Source organism: Phyllobates terribilis, unplaced genomic scaffold (genome assembly GCF_046119375.1).
Source record: "Phyllobates terribilis strain yellow unplaced genomic scaffold, ASM4611937v1 Scaffold_1__5_contigs__length_1240528914, whole genome shotgun sequence".
In the NCBI taxonomy this organism is placed as follows: Eukaryota; Metazoa; Chordata; class Amphibia; order Anura; family Dendrobatidae; genus Phyllobates; species Phyllobates terribilis.
Genome location: NW_027362761.1, coordinates 1,088,482,767 through 1,088,500,707, shown reverse-complemented (window position 1 = coordinate 1,088,500,707; position 17,941 = coordinate 1,088,482,767).

Genomic DNA, 17,941 nt, shown 5'->3' with positions numbered 1-17,941 from the left:
ACTACAATCAGCCCTTGGTCCTTTAGTTCCACTCTCCCCACCTTCACTGTCACATTCTTAACCCCTACTAGGTTAAGAGAAAGGCCGTTAGAGGCATACACGGAGAGGTTCGGGGCTGGCGGCTGGAGTTCGTCTACGGACCAGAACCTTTTGTAGAGGACATCAGGCATGATGGTTACCTGAGATCCAGTGTCCAGCAGGGCAGGTGTCGCGATGCCATCCAGCACAATGGACAGGAAAGGTCTTCCTCCCACGAACCGATGGTACCAGTTTGATGGGCCTGCTTGATTTACTCCTGGGTGTCGGCCCTTGGCCCAATGGTTTGCTCGTTTAAAGGACAGTTCCGCGCTGTGTGGCCTGCCTTCTGGCAGCGGTAGCAGATGAACTCTCCTGGAGGGCGACGTTGGTCGTTGGTCCTCCCATTGGGTGGCGTTGTCCTCCTCTGGGGTGGCGTTGTCCTCCTACGGGGTGGCGTTATCCTCCTTCTTCTTCTCATCCAGGGGACATCCTCAGGGCTGTCGGCGAGTAGTATCCGTCCTTCCGGCTCGGGCTCCTCCTGTAGCTACAGGGTGCTGAGGACAGTGGCCAGGGTTTTACTTAACTGGCGCACTTCATAGCGCAGGCTGTCCAGCTCGCTAGGTGGCACTGTTTGCATCTTTGTTTCCACCGTTAGTGAAGGAGCAGTGGGTGCTGCGGGCACTGGGGTGGCCCCACCCTGGGAACGCTGGATAGCAGTATCTGATGTTTCCAGGGGCTGCAGACCCTTTATAGCCTCGTCCTTAAGGGACAAACCTGTTTCAGGGCCTGCAGGGCTTCCTGTAAGCGCCAGGCATAGTCCCGGACACTGTCCTCAGGTTTCTGGACACAGTGGTAGAACCTCATCCGGAGGTCTGTCTCAGTGCGGTTTTCAAACACAGTTTGCAGTCTCTTAAAGATGATGAATACTGATTCCTAGTCTGTGGCTGGCTAGGTTTCAATTTCCCGCTCTGCGGCACGAGTCAATTGTCCCAGCACAACAGCAGCTCTCTGTTTACCGGTCATAGAATACATGTCTAGCACACCGCATATTTTCCTCTTGAATCCGGACAGGGTGTCCGGTTTTCCATTATACTGGGGAAGCCATTTCTGTTAGAACCCTTCTGTTTGTTTTTGTTTCTATCTTGTGTTTTACGGTCACGTGACCATCTTCCTATATATTCCAGCTACGCCCTTCTGGCCTTGCTGGACTTCAGTGTTGTTTTGACTGTCTCTCTAGCCAGGTGCTTTTGTGCCTATCTATCTCTAGTTTGCTTGGTCCTCTGGACCTCTAGTACTTTTGTCAGTTTTTCTTTTGCTCTGCAACAACTTCTGTTAGGAGGTGTCCCATTTTTGTCCCAGTCCTTAGTTCTTTTAGGGACCCCTCCCTTTTTCTATAGGTCTCCATTCAGACTAGCCGAGGACGCAGGCGGGTCTGTTCACTAGGAACAGGTTGCCCGCTACAACTTAGGGACTCAGCTTAGTCTTACTGTAGGGACAGCTCTCCCCTTTTCTCCCTAGTTTATGTTGAAGATCATAACAGTAAGTACAGCCCAAACAAAAAAAACTTTAAGGAAAGAAATCCGGGGATCAGTATGGTTTCTGTTCAAAATTTGGCTCAACGCCTGCAGGGATTGTCTCTGGAGGTGTCCGAGCTCCGGCAACACGTGAGTAGCTGTTCTGGAGCGCATTTTGTCAAACCCAAGGTAGGGTTCCCTGATATTTTTTATGGTAAACAACAAGATTTTTTTTCCATTAAAAATGCTTGTTTATTATATTTTCGTTTGAGACCAAGGTCCTCTGGGAATGAATCACAGCGCATTGGGTTTATCATGTCACTTTTGCGTAAGGAACCACAGGGGTGGGCCTTTTCTCTCCAACCTAATGATCCTTGTTTTAGGTCAGTGGAGGATTTTTTTTCTGCTATGGGGCTATTGTATGATGATCCTGATCGAGTCTCATCTGCTGAGACAGAACTGAGGCGTTTGAATCAGGGGTCAGGTGATGTTGAAAATTATTGTACACACTTCAGAAGGTGGTACTCAGAAGTGAAATGGAATGATTCGGCGTTAAAATGTTTTTTTTTCTTGCTGGTCTAAGAGAAAGGATTAAGGATCTGCTGATTGCCTTTCCTGCACCTGAGACCTTGCAAGAAGCCATGCAATTAGCTATACGTGTGGACAGGAGACAGCGTGCCAGGGTTACTGATGAAAAAATTCCTGCAATGGCAGCTCCTAGTACCCAGAGGGTCTGCTTGGATGGCGGAGAACCGATGGAGGTTGAGGCGATGTCACTCCGCTCTCAGGAAAGAGACTGCAGGTTTTCCAAGGGATTGTGTTTTTATTGTGGTAAACCTGACCATTTGATTAAGAACTGTGAGCTTCGTTTAAGTAAAGAAAAAAAAAGGTCAGTTACGCCCGTATTGCTTGTTTGAGCTCTAAGGGATTATTTCTTTCAGGGAGTACCTCATTGCAGGAAGATTTGATTGAATTTCAGGTATTTGTGGATTGTGGTTCAACACTTAATGTGATTGATAAGGGGTTTTTGGAAAAACTTAAATTGGAATCCAAACCTTCATCATCACCTATTTCTGTGATTGCAATTGATAACACTCCTTTGAAATGTATTACTCACAATGTTGCTGCATTTCCCCTCACTATCAATGGCATTCACCAAGAGAATTTGGATTTGGTGGTATTAAATAATTTACCCTCTCCAGTCGTTTTAGGTTTGCCTTGGTTAAAACTGCACAATCCTTTACTGGACTGGTCTACTAATGAGATTAAGTCTTGGAGTCCTAAGTGCTATGATAAATGTTGTAATGGTCGCATTGCGGCTGTGGAAAAAGGGGAATTACCTGTACCTATTCAGGATTTTTGGAAGGTTTTTTCAGAGGAGGAGTCGCAAGTTTTACCTCCTCATAGGGACTGTGATTGCACAATTGAGTTTGTTCCTGGAGCTACTCTTCCCAAGAGTCGCTTATTTAATCTGACTATCCCTGAAAGAAAGGCCTTGGAGGAATACATACAGACGAGCTTGGCTGCTGGTCACATTAGACCTTCTAAGTCGCCTGTGGCCGTTGGATTTTTCTTTGTTAAAAAAAAGGACGGCGGTTTACGTCCATGTCTGGACTTTCGTGAAATTAATAAGATTACCGTACGCAATTCCTACCCATTGCCGTTAATTCCTGACTTGTTTAACCAGTTAGTGGGGTCCAAGTGGTTCTCTAAAATTGATCTCCGGGGGACATACAATTTGTTACGAATGAAGGAGGGTGATGAATGGAAAATGGCTTTTAACACTCCGGTAGGTCATTTTGAGAATCTGGTGATGCCTTTTGGTCTTACCAATGCACCCGCGTTTTTTCAGAACCTTATTAATGACATCCTGAGACCTTTGATTGGTAAGAATGTGGTTGTGTATTTGGATGACATTCTGATTTATTCACCAGATCTGGAGTCCCATTGGCAGAGCGTACGTGAGGTGTTACATAGTTACATAGTTACATAGTTTATAAGGCCGAAAAAAGACAAGCGTCCATCCAGTTCAGCCTATTTCTTGTGCACTGCAGCTATTCCGCTATTCCTATACCATGCGGTATAGGCCAATTTACATCATTGAGGAAAAATTCACTTCCCGACACCAATGTGGCAGTCAGATTAAATCCCTGGATTAATTAACTAAGCATATGATGTAATTTTATTGTTCTCAAGAAAGGCGTCCAGGCCTCTCTTGAACTCATTAAGTGAGTTGGACATCACCACTTCCTCTCCCAGAGAGTTCCAGAGTCTCACGGCTCTGACCGTAAAGAATCCCCTTCTATGCTGGTGCAGGAACCTCCTTTCCTCCAGACGCATAGTGTGCCCCCTCGTCTTTGTCACCATCCTTGGTATAAACAGGTCATGGGAGAGATCTCTGTACTGCCCCCTGATGTATTTATACATGTTTATGAGGTCTCCCCTAAGCCTTCTCTTTTCCAATGTAAACAGGCCTAATTTTGACAACCTCTCTGGGTATTCTAGTCCCTCCATTCCCTTTATTACCTTAGTCGCCCTCCTTTGTAACCTCTCTAGCTCCAATATGTCTTTCCTGAGCACCGGAGCCCAGAACTGTGCACAATATTCTAAGTGCGGCCTTACCAGCGCTTTATACAGAGGAAGAACAATGTTCTCATCATATGCCCCTATTCCTCTTCTGATGCATGCCATGACTCTATTTGCCTTCGCAGCTGCTGCCTGACACTGGGCACTCCAATTTAATTTGCTATTAACCAAGACGCCCAGGTCCTTCTCCATGTCAGATTTCCCCAACGGTTTCCCATTTATATGTATGGGTGACTGCTGTTTTTCTTTCCCATGTGCATGACCTTACATTTATCGGCATTGAACCCCATTTGCCATTTTTTGGCCCAACACCCCAATTTATCTAAATCCTCCTGTAGCTGTGCCCTATCCTCATCTGTATTAACTACTTTACAAAGTTTAGTATCATCTGCAAATATTGCTATTTTACTATGCAACCCTTCCACTAGATCATTAATAAATATATTAAATAATATAGGGCCCAAGACAGACCCTTGAGGCACCCCGCTAGTAACCCTGACACCCCCTGAGCTTACTCCATTGATAACCACCCTCTGCTTTCTATCACTCAGCCAGCTATTTACCCACTTGCACACATTATGCCCCACTCATTTTATATACCAACCTTTTGTGTGGCACGGTATCAAACGCTTTGGAGAAGTCAAGGTATACAACATCCACTGACTCTCCCCGGTCCAGCTGTGAGCTCACCTCCTCGTAGAAGGCGATCAGGTTTGTTTGGCAGGAGCAATCCCTCATGAATCCATGTTGATATGGAGTTAGACAGTTATTATCATTAAGATATTCTACAATAGCATCTCTAAGAAATCCTTCAAACAATTTACCCACAACAGACGTTAAGCTGACTGGTCTATAGTTCCCAGGGTCACTTTTAGACCCCTTTTTGAATATTGGTACCACATTTAGTCTAGTGGGATAGTCCCTGTCCATAAAGAGTGCTTGAATATAAGATACAGTGGTCTGTCTATCACATTACTTAATTCTTTTAGTACCCGGGGGTGTATGCCATCTGGGCCTGGTGACTTGTCTATTTTGATATTATTTAGGCGTTTCTGAACTTCCTCCTGGGTTAGGTGGGTGATATTTAGCGGAGGGTTTACTTTATCACTCTGCATTTCCTCCGATAAATTTTCTTTTGTGAAAACAGTGGAGAAGAAGCTATTGAGTAGGTTTGCTTTACCTTCTTCGCCCTCTATGATTTTACCCAGGTTATTTTTCAATGGGGCAACGCCATCAGTTTTAATCCTTTTACTGTTTATATAGTTAAAGAACAGTTTGGGATTCGTTTTACTTTCCTTGGCAATTAGTCTCTCTGTCTCCTCTTTTGCTATTCTTATTTGTTTCTTACAGATTTTGTTTTTTTCCCTATAAGATATTAGCGCTTCCTCGCTGCCTTCTTGTTTAAGTTTACCGAAAGCCCTTTTTTTGTTTTTCATTGCCCTCTTGACTTCCTTATTTAGCCACATTGGCTTCCTCCTATTCCTAGCCCTTTTATTCCCATAAGGTATGTACCTTCTACAGTGACTATGTAGGACTGTTTTGAAAATTTCCCATTTTCTATCCGTGCTCCTATTACTGTAGATACTATCCCAGTCTATAAGGTGAAGGGCATCTCTTAGCTGATCAAACTTTGCCCTCCTGAAGTTCAGTGTTTTTGTGACTCCCTCGCTGGGCACCCTACTGAAGCACATGTGGAATTGTATAATGTTGTGGTCACTATTTCCCAGGTGCTCCCCGACCTGCACATCAGTTATTCTGTCTGGCCTGTTAGTTAATATTAAGTCTAAAAGGGCCGTCCCTCTAGTTGGTTCCTGCACAAGTTGTGACAAATAATTGTCTTTGATAATTGACAGAAACCTGTTTCCTTTCTGAGATCTACAGCTTTCGGTTTCCCAGTCTATATCGGGGTAGTTGAAGTCCCCCATAATAATCACCTCGTTATTTTTTGCTACTTCGTCTATTTGTCTCATTAATAGACTTTCCGTGGCTTCTGCTATATTTGGTGGTTTATAACAGACTCCTATGATAATTTTATTATTGTTTTTTGCCCCATGTATCTCCACCCATAAGGACTCGACCTCCTCATTTCCCTCCCATACATCCTCCCACATTGTAGGCTTTAGACACGTCTTTACATGTAGACAGACTCCACCCCCTTTCCGACTTCTTCGATCCCTTCTAAACAGACTGTAACCCTGTATGTTAACTGCCCAGTCATAGCTTTCATCTAACCATGTCTCGGTTATTCCCACTATGTCATAGTTACCTGTAGATATTTCTGCTTCCAGTTCATCCATCTTGTTTGTCAGGCTCCTGGCATTTGCTAGCACGCAGTTTACACAATTTTGTTTTGTTCCAATCTTCTCCCTGTGGATTGTATTAGAAATTTTCTTACCTCCCTTCCAAGCATCTTGTCTTGGACCTTCTTTGTCGCACTTCATATCTTTCATTAGTATGTTCTCTGGTTGCATGTTCGTGTCCGGCGTTTTTCTTCCCATCCCCTCTTCTTCTAGTTTAACGCCCTCCTGATGAGTGTTGCGAGTCTCCTGGCGAATGTGTGTTTCCCGGGTTTGTTGAGGTGTAGTCCGTCTCTGGCAAGGAGTCCGTCATAGAGGTAATTCACCCCGTGGTCCAGGAATCCACGGCAGTTGCAGTTATTGAGTGATAATTCACTTTTTGCTAAGCTGGAGAAATGTGAGTTCGCTGTGCAGAGAATTAGTTTTTTGGGCTACATTATCTCCAGCGAGGGGTTCAGATGGACCTGGTGAAGGTTCAGGCTGTGCAGGAATGGCCTAGGCCTATTGGTTTGAAATCGATACAGAGATTTTTGGGTTTCGCCAATTATTACAGGAAATTCATTAAGAATTTTTCTATAATTGTTAAGCCGCTGACCGATCTCACTAGGAAAGGTGCGAATACGGTCCAGTGGACTACGGAGGCCATTGAAGCTTTTGTATATCTCAAGGAGAGGTTCAGTTCTGCCTCAATCCTTATGCATCCTGATGAGACCAAGCCTTTTTTGCTCGAGGTTGATGCTTCTTCGGTGGGGGTCGGTGTAGTTTTGTCTCAGGAGAACAAGGATGGAGTACATCCCTGTGCTTTTTTTTCGAAAAAATTTTCAGAAACCGAACTTAATTACGATGTTGGTAATCGGGAATTGCTGGCTATTAAACTCGCGTTTGAACATTGGCATCATTTCTTGGAAGGTGCTAAATTTCCCATTCAGGTTTTCACAGATCATAAGAATTTGATCTATCTGGATGCTGCCAAACGCTTGAATGCCCATCAAGCTAGGTGGGCACTTTTTTTTTCTCGGTTTAATTTTTCTGTTACCTATATCCCTGGTACTAAGAATGTTAAAGCCGATGCTTTATCTCACAGCTTTTCTCCCATGGTTGGTACCGAGGAGGAGGAGAGCATTTTACAGGAAGGAGTTGTGGTAGCAGCATTGGACTCCGTTTTGGAAGATGGGATTCTGAAAGCCCAAGAGGATGCCCCATCTAACACTCCTCATGGGAGGTTGTTTGTGCCTAGAACCTTTAGGAGAGATTTGTTTGTGGAGTATCATGAGTCTCGGTTGGCAGGTCATCCAGGAATTTCTGAGACTAAGAGACTTATCAGTCGCAGTTTTTGGTGGCCTGGGTGGCAGAAGGAAGTCATCAAGTGGGTGTGTCAATGTACGGTGTGCGCTAGGTCTAAGGCTTCACATACCCCTGCTGCGGGGTTGCTTTACCCTCTGGAGGTTCCTAGTGCGCCTTGGACGCATCTGGCAATGGATTTTATTACTGACCTTCCTGTATCCGAGGGTTTCACTGTAATCTGGGTGGTCGTGGACCGTTTTAGCAAGATGTGTCATTTGGTTCCATTCATTAAGCTACCCTGCGCTAAGACACTCGCTAAGGCGTTTGTTAAGGAAATTGTCAGGCTCCATGGCGTTCCCACCGACATTGTTTCTGATAGGGGACCTCAGTTTGTGGCTCGCTTTTGGCGTGCATTTTGTGACAGGTTGGGAGTCCATTTGTCATTTTCGTCTGGTTATCATCCAGAGTCTAATGGACAGATTGAAAGAAAGAACCAGGATGCTGAACCGTTTTTGCGTTGTTTTGTGGCAGACAATCAAGAGGGGTGGTCTGAGTTTCTGCCACTCGCAGAATTTGCTCTTAACAACCATACATCCTTATCTGCTGGGTGTTCTCCTTTTTTTTTTGCACTGGGAGACATCCGTCTTTTGGTTCGTTCTCCAAATTGGGGTCGGTGATGCCGGTGGAGGAGAATTTTTCCGGTGATTTGGAGAGAGTTTGGACTAATGTACGTTGTAACCTTCAAGAGGTTAACAAAAAGTCCAAGCAGTATTTTAACAGGAAACGTAAAGAGGTTTTGTTTACTGTGGGTGACATGGTTTGGTTGTCCTCAAAGAATCTGCGGTTGAGGATTCCCTCTAAAAAATTGGGTCCGAAGTTTGTGGGGCCATTTAAGGTTAACCAGTCTGCTGTTAGGTTGGAGGTTCCCTCCTCCTGAAAGATTAATCCTGTGTTTCATGTTTCCTTGTTATAAAAGGCTGATGTATCTGATAGGGAGGCCATTGTCACAGTTCCTCCGGTGGTGGAAGACGGCGAATATGAAATTTCTCGTATCCTGAATTCCAGAGAGCATAGAGGGAGATTGCAGTATCTCGTCGCTTGGAAAGGTTTTGGTCCCGAGGATAACTCCTGGGTAAAGGCGGATGATGTCTCTGCCCCTAGACTTGTCAGAGCTTTCCACAAGAGATTTCCGGATAGGCCTGGGCCTGGAGGATTCGGAGGATCCTCCTAAAAGAGGGGGTACTGTTAGAACCCTCCTGTTTGTTTTTGTTTCTATCTTGTGTTTTGCGGTCACGTGACCATCTTCCTATATATTCCAGCTACGCCCTTCTGACCTTGCTGGACTTCAGTGTTGTTTTGACTGTCTCTCTAGCCAGGTGCTTTTGTGCCTATCTATCTCTAGTTTGCTTGGTCCTCTTGACCTCTAGTACTTTTGTCAGTTTTTTTTTGCACTGCAACAACTTCTGTTAGGAGGTGTCCCATTTTTGTAACAGTCCTTAGTTCTTTTTGGTACCCCTCCCTTTTTCTATAGGTCTCCGTTCAGACTAGCTGAGGACGCAGGTGGGTCTGGTCACTAGGAACAGGTTGCCCGCTACAACGTAGGGACTCAGCTTAGTCTTACTGTAGAGACAGCTCTCCCCTTCTTTCCCTAGTTTATGTTGCAGATCATAACAATTTCGCTCCAGGGATATACGGCAGGGCCATGGGTATTAACGTGGTCACGACCCATGCTGGTGGAGCGGCCGCTCCAGCCTGTGCAGCGCAGGTTGGGCATCTGGAGCGTTAACCGGTGCTCCGGCGGCTTGCTGGTCATCGGCCATGGTTGCGCTCCCCTAGTGAACCGGAGCCTACCTTCTTCACTTCTTATCAGGTAGGCCGCAGCTCCGCGGGCGGCGGTCTTCTTCCAGGACCTTGCGTCGCTCACGTATGACGTCAGAGCGCCCTCTGGGTTCCTTCCAGGACCTGATGCTTCCTGGTTCGACATCAGTGGCGGGGCGTGTCTTGGGCTTCGTGCGCTTCCAGCGGTTACGCCCCTCCGATTCCCGCGGTTACGCCCCTCTTCTTCCCGGACGGCAACAGGAAGATGGCGGACAATGGCGAGAAATCTCGGGAATGGCGGGAAAACTTCACCACAGTGAGTATTACAGTCTCTTAAGGCGCACAGTACCCGGTGGCAACGGGCATGGAATCCTGTTCGTGACGCCAAGGCTGATGCGCCCCCTGGGCCGTGGGGTACTCGGCAGCCGGGCCTCTGGTTGCTGGGGGATATCACGGTAGCTGGCCCGGTCCGTGACCCAGGGCGGTCAGTAAAAGGGAGGATACTTTATAGGGGATTTAAGAAAGTGTTCGTGACGCCACCTGTGGATTGCGGCTAGAGGGAGCCGCCGCTGTGGAGCAGTCCTCTGGAGCTGGTGTTACGGCAGCAGGGATGGTGTGGCTCTCCACAGGTAGAGGTTGCTCCAGGGCAGCGTGGGGTGTAATGGTGGTGGACCAGGGGAGAGAGACGGCAGGATGGTCCTGGAGGAAAGAAGGACACTCACACGGGAGTAAGCTTCAGTACCTTTACTGGTGATGTTGCAGGCACGGTCCAGGGTACTCCAGGCGAAGGGAACACTTTTGTACTCTCCCCAGTCAGCGGGTATAGGGCCTCCTGATCCGTTGCTTTATTCTCTAAGCTTCTGACCTGCCTGGAGCTAGGTCTAGCTTGGTTACTGTCTCTCTTTGCACCTGCTGACCTGGTGGTAAGGCCTTCTCTTTGGAGATCACTCTCCCTGGATGCTGGGACATCCGTGACTCCTAGCCCTGGTACTGTAATCAGCGTTTGGTGAACCTGGGACCTGTAGTCCTCCAGGGGTTCCAGTGGTTCCTACTGGGTATAAAGGGTCCCGGTAGACGCGGACCCGGTGTCCGATATATATATATCAGGGTGAGCCTGGTATGCTCCTCTGCCCCCTCACTACTTCTTCCTTCTCCTCTCGCCTTTGGCCACACTCAAGGCTCTCACACATGCTGTAGCCCTTGACTCGCCTAAGCACAGCAGCCAGCATGCTGCTCTCTGAGCGTCAGCACGCTCTCTGCTCAACTCTGAGCTGTTTTCCTCTCTGTGTCTGTGACTTGCCCAGGGGAATGGGGATGACTCGGTACCCGCGCCTTTAGCCTGGCCTTTAGGGATGTCGCGGTGGTCGGCTCCGGGGCCCGTACCCTGGGGTCGCTCCTTAAAAAGGGTGGATATTTGTTAATTTTAAGATAGAGTTCGTGACGCCACCTGTGGCTTCTGGTGAGGATCACCAGCGCTGCGCAGTCCACTGAGGCCGTTGATAAGGCAGCTCGATGGTATAGCTCCCCACAGGTGGAGCTAGGCCTCAGGGCAGTGTATGACGGGGAATGCAGCACAGGCGAGACCGAGCCAGGTCAGAGCAAGAACAGGGACATACACGATAGTCACTTCAGTACACTTTACTGAAGGAAATTCAGGCACATCCCGGAGCGCTGTAGGGTGAAGGGTGCATGTCAGGATCCTCCCCAATGAGCGGTTTTTGGGCCTCCTGCTTCTTGCCTCTGCGTAGTAAGTTTCTGACCTGCCTGGAGCTAGGCCTAACTTTGTCTCTGTCCTGCGCTGGCTGACCTTGTGGTAGGGCCTTTTCTTGGATTACATGCACCTTAGCTGCGGGCCTATGTGTCTCCTGGCTCTGTTACGTATCAGCACTTTAGCGATCCTGGGACTTGTAGTTCTCCAGAGATTCCGGTTTATCTTACTGGGTCGTGGAGATCCCGGTAAGCTTCGGACCCGGTGTCCGGTAACCGCTTCGGGGTGAGCCAATTAAGCTCCTCTGCCCCCTATGTGCTAACTCTATACTCACCTTCGGCCTACTTGGGCCCTCACTAGGCTACTCACACTAACGGCAGCTTGCCGCGCTTCACCAATCTTATGGCGCCGGCACGCCTAAAGCTCACCACTCTGAGCTACAACTGAGTCTGGATCTGGATAAGCTCCACTGCAGGATAGCAATTGCAGGAGCTGGAACAGGCTTTTGTCCTCTGAGGTAGCTCCTCTCAGGCTGTACTGGACTCATTGCTAAACCAGAATAGACTAACTCTAACTAACTGCCGCCTGGCTCCACCTTCCCTATTTATCTATCCCTAACGGGCTCCCTCTGGTGGTCTGAGGTGGAAGGTGGAGATGTGTGAATGGTTATGGGGGCCTCTTGTGGAGGAATCCTTCAATACACCCTTCTAGGATCTGTGATACCAAGCACAGCTGGGCATCACATTTGAACACTAAACTGAGCTGCCTAGCTCCACCCTCCCTATACATATCCCTAATGGGCTCCCTCTGCTGGTCTGAGGTGGTAGGGTGGAGGTGTGTGAATGTGTGAGGGCCTCTTGTGGAGAAGTCCATCCATGCACCCTTCTGGGTTCTGTGGCAAGAATGCACAGCAGGGCGCCACATATGTCCTGGTACCTATTTTAACCCCATGAATATTGCTGTTTTTCCTTATTGCGTTGACCAAGAGTTCCATCACTATCACATACAGAAGGGGGGACAGAGGGCACCCTTGTCTAGTTCCGTTTCGTATCGCAAAAGGTAAGGACAAGGTTCCATTGACCCTAACTCTAGCAGTAGGGCCAGAGTACAGGGAAAAAATTAACTGTAAAAATTGTGGTCCAATGCCTATTTGACATAATGCCTCCTTCATAAACCCCCAATGAACCCTGTCAAAGGCATTCTCTGAATCAACAGATAAAAGGCCCATATATATATGGAGTGACTTTTAGCTTTAGAGATTAGCAACATGCTCATAATAGTGTTGTCTCTTGCCTCTCGGCCCTGAATAAATCCTACTTGATCCTACTTGATCAGTATTTATAAGAGAGGGCAACAATGGGGTAAGTCTTTCTGTTAGTATTTTTGAGAGTAGTTTAATGTCCACATTTATTAATGATATGGGTGTATAATTAGCTGTGATTGTAAGATCCTTACCTGGTTTAGGGAGAACGTTAATATGAGCTTCCAATGATTGGGGGACAAAACATGTCTTATCATTTAATGAATTAAAGGTTTTGTTCATAACAGGGGATAGCTGAGTTTTAAGGGACTTATAGAATGCTGGAGTAAATCCGTCTGGGCCAGGACTTTTACCAGATGGTGTAGATTGAATTGCAAGATTGACCTCCTGCTCTGTAATGTCCTTTTCCAGTGCCTCAGAAACATGACTATCTAAAGAGGTTAAAGAAGTATCTTGTATGTACTCCTTAATTCGGATAGATAGGTCAGAAGGGGAGAGATCAGAGTATTGCCCTTTAATATTGTACATCTTCTCATAGTTTGAGCGGAATATGTCAATGATTTCTGTAGGATTATGAGCATCCTCCCCATTTTGTTTTTTGATATATGGAACGTATGCCGCCACAGAGCAAGGGTGAAGCAACCTTGAGAGTGCCCGTCCACATTTATCTGACGATTCATAAAAAAAGTTTTTAATTAGCTCCCTGTGTCTTAGGTATTTTTAGTCCAGCAAGATCTTGAGATCATTCATTTTTTTGGATAATTCTGCAAGAGTGTTAGGCGACAACGTATGTTTATGCGAGACCTCAAGTGTGTGTATCTGTCTCAAAAGGTCATTTACCTTTAGAGTTCTCTCCTTTTTGAGTTTTGAACCATGCTTAATCAACACGCCTCTCATGACACATTTTAAAGTTTCCCATTGCAGAGGTATTGAGGTCTGATCTGCTTTATGAATCTGCAAAAAATAATCAATAGAATCCTTTAATTCTGCCATACAGATTTTGTCTTTTAGAAAGTGATCATTCATTTTCCATGTCCATGAACGCTGGACCAGGGAGGGTACAGTGTCCATTTTAGGACATGATCAGATATCAAAATCAAGCATCGGAATGATGTCAGTTTGAGGCTAAATACCCTGTCTGACAAGTGATTCTGACAAGCGATCCAGACAAGTAATTTTGACAAGTGATTTTGACAGGTGATTCTGACAAGTGATTCTGACAAGTGATTTTGACAAGTGATTTTGATGAGTGATTCTGACGAGTGATTCTGACAAATGATTTTGAGAAGTCATTCTGACAAGTGATTCTGACAAGTGATTTTAACAAATCATTCTGAAAAGTGATCCTTACAAGTGATTTTGACAAGTGATTTTGACGAGTGATTTTGATGAGTGATTCTGACAAGTGATTTTGACAAGTGATTCTGACAAGTGATTTTGACGAGTGATTCTGACAAGTGATTCTGACGAGTGATTCTGACGAGTGATTTTGACAAGTGATTTTGACAAGTGATTTTGACGAGTGATTCTGACGAGTGATTTTGATGAGTGATTCTGACAAGTGATTCTGACGAGTGATTTTGACTAGTGAATCTGACGAGTGATTTTGACAAGTGATTCTGACAAGTGATTTTGACAAATGATTCTGACAAGTGATCCTTACAAGTGATTTTGACGAGTGATTGTGACAAGTGATTTTGATGAGTGATTCTGACAAGTGATTTTGACAAGTGATTCTGACAAGTGATTTTGACAAGTGATTTTGACAAGTGATTCTGACAAGTGATTTTGACGAGTGATTTTGATGAGTGATTCTGACGAGTGATTCTAACGAGTGATTTTGACAAGTGATTTTGACAAGTGATTCTGACAAGTGATTTTGATGAGTGATTCTGATGAGTGATTTTGATGAGTGATTTTGATGAGTGATTCTGACGAGTGATTTTGACAAGTCATTCTGACAAGTGACTTTTACAACTATAATAATAATAATAATAAAAAAAAAAATAACTTCGCTGATGGAACTTGAACCCAAAATTCTGTATTCCAAATCCAGTGCACTAAGCACTAAGCTAGAAACTCAGTTGTGAAAGCTTTGGATTTGTATTTGCTTATATAATTTTCAGTGCAAACTGGTCTATAACTCATTGGGACTTATGCACAGACTTCAAGCAAGCCAAATTCAAATGATGTTTGATTTTGATGTGTGAGTCTGATGTGTTACTTTCTTCAAACATCAGAATCAAAATCATAATGACTTTTAGTCACCCTGAGTATTTTCATGGTTAATGTCATAAGACAAGAAAAGCTACAAGCTACTATTACTTGGCTGGATAGCGCAATGGTAAAGCATCAACCTCTGAAATTACAGTGTCAGAATTCAAATCCTGATAGAAATACGAATTTTTTTTTAAATTAATTATGCCTATTTAGCACACAAACTACAGGGGTGTTTTACTTTTAATATCTGACACTTTGATTGTCATCCTGACGTGTTACGAGTTTCAGACACGCTGTCTATTTGCATGTTAAATTACATAGCCAAAGTAAATCACTTGGCAGAATCACTTGTCAAAATCACTTGTCAAAATCATTTGTCAAAATCACTCGTCAGAATCACTCATCAAAATCACACGTCAAAATCATTCATCAAAATCACTTGTCAGAATCACTCGTCAAAATCACTCGTCAAAATCACTCATCAAAATCACTTGTCAGAATCACTCGTCAAAATCACTCGTCAGAATCACTCGTCAGAATCACATGTCAGAATCACTCGTCAGAATCACTCGTCTAAATCACTCGTCAAAATCACTCGTCAAAACCACTCGTCAAAATCACTCGTCAGAATCACTTGCCAGAATCACTTGCAGGAATCACTCGTCAAAATCACTCATCAAAATCACTTGTCAAAATCACTCATCAGAATCACTCATCAAAGTCACTCGTCAAAATCACTTGTCAGAATCACTTATCAAAATCAGTTCTCAGACAGGGTATTTAGCCTCAAACTGACATCATTCTGATGTTTGATTTTGATATCTGATCATGTGCTAAAATGGACACTGTAGGAGGGAACGGAAATAGATAGGAAGATTGGGGCATGGTCAGACCACAATATGTCACCTATTGTAGCAGATGGGTTCCAAGAGAGAGCGTGATGACTCAACAGGAAGAAATCAATTCATAAAGAAAAAATGACGTATACGAACATATGCAAAAAAACCCAAAGTTTATTATAAATGCAAGATATAACAAGCATACACAATGAAGAGAATGGCATAAATACATTGGTAGTAAGCTAATAAGAGAGATACCACGAACTGAATAACCACATACTAGAAAGTTTAAGAATCAATAATTGAAGTAAGTAAGGGTATGGGTATGTCAAGCATATGCCATAACCCAGCTACAAAAGTGTAAAGTATCAAGAAACTTATACTTAGGGGTGACGATACCTGGACTGACATACTGACAAACACATGTGAGTAATAGTATATATTTATCCATCTTTGAGTGCTAAATGGATTTACCTTTTTACTACTTATTTATGCACTGTGCACTTTATCATCTCAATGGAGTTTCTTGATACTTTACACTTTTGTATCTGGGTTATGGCATATGCTTGACATACCCATATCCTTACTTACCCCAATTATTGATTCTTAAACTTTCTAGTATGTGGTTATTCAGTTTGTGGTATCTCTCTTATTAGCTTACTACCAATGTATTTATGCCATTCTCTTCACTGTGTATGTTTTTTATATCTTGCATTTATAATAAACTTTGTTTTTTTTTTGCATATGAATGTTCGTATACGTCATTTTTTCTTTATGAGTTGCTCTTGGAGACGTTGAACAGATTCTGATTGTTCTATCGTAGAGAATTAACTATATATGTGGTCTTGGTGGTCAACCTATTTGCCTCAGGAAGAAATCAATGCGACTATATGAGCCATGGGTAGGAGAAAAATATGTATAATCCTTACCCTGAGGATTTAAAATGCAGCAAACATCTGTGAACCTGAGTGCATGGATGACCCATTTCAATGAACGAAGTTGTCTCAGAGGGACGACACCCCTTCCTGAGGAGGAGTCTAACGCGGCATTCCATGTGAAGTTGAAGTCTCCACCTGCAATCAGAACTCCTTCTGCAAAATCAGAGAGGGACGTTAAAAAGGACCTACATGTGCAGATCTGATCTTTGTTAGGGAGGTACCAGTTTGCTATTCTATATCTTGATTCTGCTATTTTGAGCTTGAGGAACACATATCTGCCTTGATCATCAATGAGAGAGTCTATGAGAGTATAGGCCAACGACTTGTGTATGGCTATGGATACACCCTTAGAGCGTGAATCCGGATTAGTGCTGTGGAACCACCAAGAGTAATACCTATCTCCAAAAACAGGCATATGCCCAGTTTTAAAGTGCATTTCCTGTAACATAAGAACCTGGACTCTTTGTTTGTGCATAGAGTACAAAATTTGTGAACGTTTCTGTGGGACATTAAAGCCTCTTACATTCAGTGAGCCTACTTCAACAGAGGACATGATTACCAAGGGGGATGAAAGGAGTGGGGCAAGAAGGGAAACAGAAATACACAGAAAACTAAGAAGAAATTACGGGATATATAAAATAAAAACCAAACAAAATTATATAACAAAATGAAAGCAAAACAATCTGATGAGAGGAAATAGGTATATTTTACACCTGCACAGCAGAGTGTAAACCCCCCTGGGAGGATGGGCTTTCTACTGGGGAGCCCCCGCCCCCAAACCAGACATCAGGCCATACCATTTTGTCTTAAAACCTATGATAGAAAAGCAGCCAAAAACTGTCAAAGATTAGCATCTACTTATCATTATATTAAACGTTGAATCAGTATATCACATATCCTTATGGAATAATATCCGTACTGTCCAAGAACGGAATATTATTGACATAATATAATCAAATCTTATTATTGAGAGCCAGTCATATAAATGAATTATTCGTAATATCAACTATACTCATTGCTGAAAACATTTTAGAGGAATATAACACTCTAATATCTTTCACAAGATTGACTAGCGCTGAAGGCTTAGCGTATTTGTAATAGACGATTCAATCTGGGGAGTGAGGGATATGTTTTCCATTGTTCCCTCTCCTGACTTCTTCTCTGGATTTGTTTCTTGTCGCTCTTTATGGTCGTGGATCGAGATCCGACTTGGGGCCTCCCGGGAGACTCGGCCAATCCTCTGTTGGTATAGATACGTGGGGAATCCCCAAACCTGTAACAAAAGCCGGAATGTCTCCAGGGCAACGTATCACATGTAAACCCCTGAATGGCGGACCTGTAGACGGAAAGGGAAACCCCAAGAGTATAGAATGTTCTGCTGTCTCAGAACCTCTAATAGAGTCTTTAATGCCTTCCTCTTCTGTAGTGTGTGGCGCGATAGATCAGACATGAGTTGTA